Source organism: Arachis hypogaea, chromosome 9, assembly GCF_003086295.3.
Source record: "Arachis hypogaea cultivar Tifrunner chromosome 9, arahy.Tifrunner.gnm2.J5K5, whole genome shotgun sequence".
NCBI classification, from domain to species: Eukaryota; Viridiplantae; Streptophyta; class Magnoliopsida; order Fabales; family Fabaceae; genus Arachis; species Arachis hypogaea.
The window spans coordinates 68,921,698-68,930,599 of NC_092044.1; the positions used below are offsets into that span (position 1 = coordinate 68,921,698).

Sequence of the window (8,902 nt, forward strand, 5' to 3'; positions counted from 1 at the left end):
TAGTGTTCAATTAACTTGCAAAAGAGATTGAATGCAAAATGACTTCATGGGAACCTTGGAAAAGGAAACATGAAACTGGTGCACGAATTGTGATTTCTACTTTTCACAACTCAAATAATCCCCGGTAATGAATCCAAGAACATGGTGCTCAATACCATGGTACATACATAATTTCACAACTTCGCACAACTAACCAGCAAGTGCACTGGGTCGTCCAAGTAATAAACCTTACGCGAGTAAGGGTCGATCCCACGGAGATTGTTGGTATGAAGCAAGCTATGGTCACCTTGTAAATCTTAGTCAGGCAAACTCAAATGGTTATGGATGATGTATGAATAAAACATAAAGATAAAGATAGAGATACTTATGTAATTCATTGGTGAGAATTTCAGATAAGCGTTTGGAGATGCTTTGTCCCTTCCGTCTCTCTGCTTTCCTACTGTCTTCATCCAATCCTTCTCACTCCTTTCCATGGCAAGCTGTATGTAGGGTTTCACTGTTGTCAGTGGCTACCTCCCATCCTCTCATTGAAAATGTTCAACGCACCCTGTCACGGCACGGCTATTCAGCTGTCGGTTCTCGATCATGTCAGAATAGAATCCAGTGATTCTTTTGCGTCTGTCACTAACGCCCCACAATCGCGAGTTTGAAGCTCGTCACAGTCATTCAATCATTGAATCCTACTCAGAATACCACAGACAAGGTTTAGACCTTCCGGATTCTCTTGAATGCCGCCATCAATTCTAGCTTATACCACGAAGATTCCGATTAAGGGATCCAAGAGATATCCACTCAAGCCTTGTTTGCTTGTAGAACAGAAGTGGTTGTCAGGCACTCGTTCATAAGTGAGAATGATGATGAGTGTCACATAATCATCACATTCATCATGTTCTTGGGTGCAAATGAATATCTTAGAACAAGAATAAGATGAATTGAATAGAAGAACAATAGTAGTTGCATTAATACTCGAGGTACAGCAGAGCTCCACACCTTAATCTATGGTGTGTAGAAACTCCACCGTTGAAAATACATAAGAACAAGGTCTAGGAATGGCTGAATGGCCAGCCTCCCAATGATCTAAGAACTAGGCGTCCAAAGATGATCAAAAGATCTAAAATGATCCAAAGATGAAAATACAATAGTAAAAGGTCCAATTTGTAGAGAACTGGTAGCCTAGGGTTTACAAAGATGAGTAAATTACATAAAAATCCACTTCCGGGCCCGCTTGGTGTGTGCTTGGGCTGAGCATTGAAGCATTTTCATGTAGAGACTCTTCTTGGAGTTAAACGCCAGCTTTTGTGCCAGTTTGGGCGTTTAACTCCCATTCTTGTGCCAGTTCCGGCGTTTAACGCCGGGCAGTTTTGAGCTGATTTGGAATACCGGTTTGGGCCATCAAATCTCGGGCAAAGTATGGACTATTATATATTGCTGGAAAGCCCAGGATGTCTACTTTTCAGCGCCGTTGAGAGCGCGCTAATTGGGCTTCAGTAACGCCAGAAAATCCACTTCGAGTGCAGGGAGGTCAGAATCCAACAGCATCTGCAGTCCTTTTCAGCCTCTGAATTAGATTTTTGCTCAAGTCCCTTAATTTCAGCCAGAAAATACCTGAAATCACAGGAAAACACACAAACTCATAGTAAAGTCCAGAAAAGTGAATTTTAACTAAAAACTAATAGAAATATACTAAAAACTAACTAAAACTCACTAAAAACATACTAAAAACAATGCCAAAAAGCGTACAAATTATCCGCTCATCACAACACCAAACTTAAATTGTTGCTTGTCCCCAAGCAACTGGAAATCAATTAAGATAAAGAGAAGAGAATATACAATGAATTCCAAAAACATCTATGAAGATCAGTACTAATAAGATGAGCGGGGCTTTTAGCTTTTTGCCTCTGAATAGTTTTGGCATCTCACTTTACCCTTTGAAATTCAGAATGGTTGGTTTCTATAGGAACTCAGAATCCAGATAGTGTTATTGATTCTCCTAGTTAAGTATGATGATTCTTGAACACAGCTACTTTATGAGTCTTGGCCGTGGACCAAAGCACTTTGTCTTCCAGTATTACCACCGGATACATACATGCCACAGACACATAATTGGGTGAACCTTTTTAGATTGTGACTCAGCTTTGCTAGAGTCCCCAATTAGAGGTGTCCAGGGTTCTTAAGCACACTCTTTTTGCTTTGGATCACAACTTTATTTTTTTCTTTTCTCTCTTTTTCTTTCGTTTTTCTCTTTCCTTTTTTTTTTATTCACTCCTTTTTCTTGCTTCAAGAATCATTTTTATGATTTTTCAGATCCTCAGTAACATGTCTCCTTTTTCATCATTCTTTCAAGAGCCAACAGTCATGAACAACAAATTCAAAAGATTTATGCACTGTTCAAGAATACATTCAGAAAACAAAAGTATTGCCACCACATCAAAATAATTAATCTGTTATAAAATTTAAAATTCATGCAATTCTTCTCCCTTTCAATTAAGAACATTTTTCATTCAAGAAAGGTGATGGATTCATAGGACATTCATAACTTTAAGGCATAGACACTAAGACACTAATGATCATAAGACACAAACATGGATAAACATAAGCATGATTTTTCGAAAAACAGAAAAATAAAGAACAAGGAGATTAAAGAACGGGTCCACCTTAGTGATGGCGGCTTGTTCTTCCTCTTGAAGATCTTATGGAGTGCTTGAGCTCCTCAATGTCTCTTCCTTGCCTTTTTTGCTCCTCTCTCATGGTTCTTTGATCTTCTCTAATTTCATGGAGGGGGATGGAATATTCTTGGTGCTCCACCCTTAGTTGTCCCATGTTGGAACTCAATTCTCTTAGGGAGGTATTGATTTGCTCCCAATAGTTTTAAGGAGGAAAGTGCATCCCTTGAGGCATCTCAGGGATTTCATGATGAGAGAGGTCTCTTGTTTGCTCCATCCTTTTCTTAGTGATGGGCTTGTCCTCATCAATAAGGGTGTCTCCCTTAATGTCAATTCCAACTGAATAACAGAGGTGACAAATGAGATGAGGGAAGGCTAACCTTGCCAAGGTAGAGGACTTGTCCGCCACCTTATAAAGTTCTTGGGATATAACCTCATGAACTTCTACTTCCTCTCCAATCATGATGCTATGAATCATGATAGCCCGGTCTATGGTAACTTCGGACCGGTTGCTAGTCGGAATGATTGAGCGTTGGATAAACTCCAACCATCCTCTAGCCATGGGCTTGAGGTCATGCCTTCTTAGTTGAACTGGCTTTCCTCTTGAATCTCTCTTCCATTGAACGCCCTCTTCACAAATGTCTATGAGAACTTGGTCTAACCTTTGATCAAAGTTGACCCTTCTAGTGTAAGGGTGTTCATCTCCTTGCATCATGGGCAAGTTGAATGCCAACCTTACATTCTCCGGACTAAAATCCAAGTATTTCCCCCGAACCATTGTAAGCCAATTCTTTGGGTCCGGGTTTACACTTTGATCATGGTTTTTGGTGATCCATGCATTGGCATAGAACTCTTGAACCATTAAGATTCCGACTTGTTGAATGGGGTTGGTAAGAACTTCCCAACCTCTTCTTTGGATCTCATGTCGGATCTCTGGATATTCACTCTTTTTGAGTTTGAAAGGAACCTCGGGGATCACCTTCTTCATGGCCACAACTTCATAGAAGTGGTCTTGATGCACCCTTGAGATGAATCTCTCCATCTCCCATGACTCGGAGGTGGAAGCTTTTGCCTTCCCTTTCCTCCTTCTAGAGGTTTCTCCGGCCTTGGATGCCATAAATGGTTATGGAAAAACAAAAAGCAATGCTTTTACCACACCAAACTTAAAAGGTTTGCTCGTCCTCGAGCAAAAGAAGAAAGAAGAGAGTAGAAGAAGAAGAAATGAAGGAGATGGAGATGGCTTTGTGGTTCGGCCAAAGGGGGAGAAGTAGTGTTTAGGTTGTGTGAAAATGAAGGGGTGAAGATGGGTTTATATAGGAGTGGAGAGGGGGTGTATGGTTTGGCCATAATGGGTGGGTGTGGGAGGGAAAGTGGTTTGAATTTGAATGGTGAGGTAGGTGGGGTTTTATGAAGGATGGATGTGAGTGGTGAAGAGAAAGATGGGATTTGATAGGTGAAGGGTTTTTGGGGAAGAGGTGTTGAGGTGATTGGTGAAGAAGAAGAGAGAGAGTGGTGGGGTAGGTGGGGATCCTGTGGGGTCCACAGATCCTGAGGTGTCAAGGAAAATTCATCCCTGCACCAAGTGGCGAGCAAAAATGCCCTTTGTGCCAATTCTGGCGTTAAACGCCGGGCTGGTGCCCATTTCTGGCATTTAACGCCAGCTTCTTGCCCTTTCCTGGCGTTTAACGCCAGTCTGGTGCCCCTTTCTGGCGTTAAACGCCCAGAATGGTGCCAGACTGGGCGTTAAACGCCCATTTGCTGCCCTTACTGGCGTTAAAATGCCAGCAAGGTCTTCCTCCAGGGTGTGCTATTTTTCTTTCTGTTTTTCATTCTGTTTTTGCTTTTTCAATTTATTTTGTGACTTCTCATGATCATCAACCTACAGAAAACATAAAATAACAAAGGAAAATACATAAAATATGACATTTGGTTGCCTCCCAACAAGCGCTTCTTTATTGTCAGTAGCTTAACAGTGGGCTCTCATGGAGCCTCACAAATTCTCAGAGCAATGTTGGAACCTCCCAACACCAAACTTAGAGTTTGAATGTGGGGGTTCAGCACCAAACTTAGAAGTTGGTTGTGGCCTTCCAACACCAAACTTAGAGTTTGACTGTGGGGGCTCTGTTTGGCTCTATTTTGAGAAAAGCTCTTCATGCTTCCTCTCCATGGTTATAGAGGGATATCCTTGAGCCTTAAACACAAGGGATTCTTCATTCACTTGAATGATCAATTCTCCTCTATCAACATCAATCACAGCCTTTGCTGTGGCTAGGAAGGGTCTGCCAAGGATGATGGATTCATCCATGCACTTCCCAATCTCTAGGACTATGAAATCAGCAGGGATGTAATGGTCTTCAACTTTTACCAGAACATCCTCTACAAGTCCATAAGCTTATTTTCTTGAATTGTCTGCCATTTAGAGTGAGATTCTTGCAGCTTGTACCTCAAAGATCCCTAGCTTCTCCATTACAGAGAGAGGCATAAGGTTTATGCTTGACCCTATGTCACACAGAGCCTTCTCAAAGGTCATGGTGTCTATGGTTCAAGGTATTGAAAACTTCCCAGGATCCTGTCTCTTTTGTGGAAATTTCTGCCTAGACAAGTCATCCAGTTCTTTGGTGAGCAAAGGGGGTTCATCCTCCCAAGTCTCATTACCAAATAACTTGTCATTTGGCTTCATGATTCCTCCAAGGTATTTAGCAACTTGCTCTTCGGTGACATACTCATCCTCTTCAGAGGAAGAATACTCATCAAAGCTCATGAATGGCAGAAGTAAATCCAATGGAATCTCTATGGTCTCAGTGTGAGCCTCAGATTCCCATGGTTCCTCATTAGGGAACTCATTGGAGGCCAGTGAACGTCCATTGAGGCCTTCCTCAGTGGCCCTCACTGCCTCTTCCTCCTCTCTAAATTTGGACATGTAGGTCATGTTAATGGCCTTGCACTCTCCTTTTGGATTCTCTTCTGTATTGCTTGGAAGAGTGCTAGGAGGGAGTTCAGTAATTTTCTTACTCAGCTAACCCACTTGTGCCTCCAAGTTTCTAATGGAGGACCTTGTTTCAGTCATGAAACTTTGAGTGGTTTTGATTAGATCAGAGACCATGGTTGCTAATTCAGCGTGGTTCTGCTTAGAATTCTCTGTCTGTTGCTAAGAAGATGATGGAAAAGGCTTGCCATTGCTAAACCTGTTTCTTCCACCATTATTGTTGTTGAAACCTTGTTGAGGTCTCTGTTGATCCTTCCATGAGAGATTTGGATGATTTCTCCATGAAGGATTATAGGTGTTTCCATAGGGTTCTCCCATGTAATTCACCTCTTCCATTGAAGGGTTCTCAGGATCATAAGCTTCTTCTTCAGATGAAGCATCCTTAGTACTGCCTGGTGCAGCTTGCATTCCAGACAGACTTTGAGAAATCATATTGACTTGATGAGTCAATATTTTGTTCTGAGCCAATATAGCATTTAGGGTATCAATCTCAAGAACTCCTTTCTTCTGATTCGTCCCATTGTTCACAGGATTCCTTTCAGAAGTGTACATGAATTGGTTATTTGCAACCATTTCAATGAGTTCTTGAGCTTCTGTAGGTGTCTTCTTCAGATGAAGAGATCCTCTAGTAGAGCTATCCAATGACATCTTGGACAGTTCAGATAGACCATCATGGAAAATACCTATGATGCTCCATTCAGAAAGTATGTCAGAAGGATATTTTCTGATCAATTGTTTGTATCTTTCCCAAGCTTCATAGATGGATTCACCTTCCTTCTGTCTGAAGGTTTGGACTTCCACTCTAAGCTTACTCAATTTTTGAGGTGGAAAGAACTTTGCCAAGAAGGCATTGACTAGCTTTTCCCAAGAGTTCAGGCTTTCTTTAGGTTGTGAGTCCAACCATATCCTAGCTTTGTCTCTTACAGCAAAAGGGAATAGCGTAAGTCTATAGACCTCAGGGTCAACCCCATTAGTCTTGACAGTGTCACAGATTTGCAAGAACTCAGCTAAAAACTGATAAGGATCTTCCAATGGAAGTCCATGGAACTTGCAATTCTGTTGCATTAGAGTAACCAATTGAGGCTTAAGCTCAAAGTTGTTTGCTCCAATGGCAGGGATAGAGATGCTTCTCCCATAAAAGTCGGGAGTAGGTGCAGTAAAGTCACCCAGCACCTTCCTTGCATTGTTGGCATTGTTGTTGTTTTCGGCTGCCATGGGTTCTTCTTGTTTGAAGATTTCTGTTAGGTCCTCTACAGAGAGTTGTGCCTTAGCTTCCCTTAGCTTTCGCTTCAAGGTCCTTTCAGGTTCAGGGTCAGCCTCAACAAGAATGCTTTTGTCTTTGCTCCTGCTCAAATGAAAGAGAGGAGAACAAGAAAATATGGAATCCTCTATGTCACAGTATAGAGATTCCTTGAGGTGTCAGAGGAAAAGAAAAATAGAAGGAAGAAGTAGAAGAATTCGAACTTATCAAGAAAGATGGAGTTCGAATTGTGCATTAAGGAATAGTGTTAGTCCATAAATAGAAGAATGTGGGAAGAGGGGAAGAAATTTTCGAAATTTAAGTAAAAGATTTAAAAACATTTTGAAAAACACTAATTGATTTTCGAAAACCAAGGGTGGAAACGAAATCAAGTGATTTTTGAAAACTAATTAATATTTTTGTTTTTTTTTTGTAATTTTTTTGGATTTTTCGAAAATTAAGTGAAAAAAGAAAATAAAGATATCAAAATTCTTAATGAGAATTCCAGGAATCATGCAATGTTAGTCTAAAGCCTCAGTCTAAAGGAATTAGACATGGCTAGCCAAGCTTCAGCAGGACATTGCATTCAAGAGCTAAATTGATGAAGATCAATCAGCTTTGGTGATGATAAGAACATCACCTTGAAACACTAGAATTCATTCTTAAGAACTCTGAAAAAAAATACCTAATCCTAGCAACAAGATGAACCGTCAGTTGTCCAAACTCAACAATCCCCGGCAACGGTGCCAAAAACTTGGTGCACGAATTGTGATTTCTACTTTTCACAACTCAAATAATCCCCGGTAATGAATCCAAGAACTTGGTGCTCAATACCATGGTACACACATAATTTCACAACTTCGCACAACTAACCAGCAAGTGCACTGGGTCGTCCAAGTAATAAACCTTACGCGAGTAAGGGTCGATCCCACGGAGATTGTTGGTATGAAGCAAGCTATGGTCACCTTGTAAATCTTAGTCAGGCAAACTCAAATGGTTATGGATGATGTATGAATAAAACATAAAGATAAAGATAGAGATACTTATGTAATTCATTGGCGAGAATTTCAGATAAGCGTATGGAGATGCCTTGTCCCTTCCGTCTCTCTGCTTTCCTACTGTCTTCATCCAATCCTTCTTACCCCTTTCCATGGCAAGCTGTATGTAGGGTTTTACCGTTGTCAGTGGCTACCTCCCATCCTCTCAGTGAAAATGTTCAACGCACCCTGTCACGGCACGACTATTCAGCTGTCGGTTCTCGATCATGTCGGAATAGAATCCAGTGATTCTTTTGCGTCTATCACTAACGCCCCACAATTGCGAGTTTGAAGCTCGTCACAGTCATTCAATCATTGAATCCTACTCAGAATACCACAGACAAGGTTTAGACCTTCTGGATTCTCTTGAATGCCGCCATCAATTCTAGCTTATACCACGAAGATTCCGATTAAGGGATCCAAGAGATATCCACTCAAGCCTTGTTTGCTTGTAGAACAGAAGTGGTTGTCAGGCACTCGTTCATAAGTGAGAATGATGATGAGTGTCACATAATCATCACATTCATCATGTTCTTGGGTGCAAATGAATATCTTAGAACAAGAATAAGATGAATTGAATAGAAGAACAATAGTAGTTGCATTAATACTCGAGGTACAGCAGAGCTCCACACCTTAATCTATGGTGTGTAGAGACTCCACCGTTGAAAATACATAAGAACAAGGTCTAGGAATGGCCGAATGGCCAGCCTCCCAATGATCTAAGAACTAGGCATCCAAAGATGATCAAAAGATCTAAAATGATCCAAAGATGAAAATACAATAGTAAAAGGTCCTATTTGTAGAGAACTGGTAGCCTAGGGTTTACAAAGATGATTAAATTACATTAAAATCCACTTCCGGGCCCACTTGGTGTGTGCTTGGGCTGAGCATTGAAGCATTTTCGTGTAGAGACTCTTCTTGGAGTTAAACGCCAGCTTTTGTGCCAGTTTGGGCGTTTAACTCCCATTCTTGTGCC

General features: G+C 41.1%; 1 non-coding gene across 1 annotated transcript; it reads left to right on the top strand.

Moving 5' to 3' along the window:
* Positions 1–6,355: 6,355 nt before the first annotated feature.
* LOC112713687 (small nucleolar RNA R71) lies at positions 6,356–6,459 on the top strand. Its single transcript, XR_003158658.1, has one exon. It is a non-coding gene; the product is annotated as a small nucleolar RNA R71 (small nucleolar RNA).
* Positions 6,460–8,902: the final 2,443 nt, after the last annotated feature.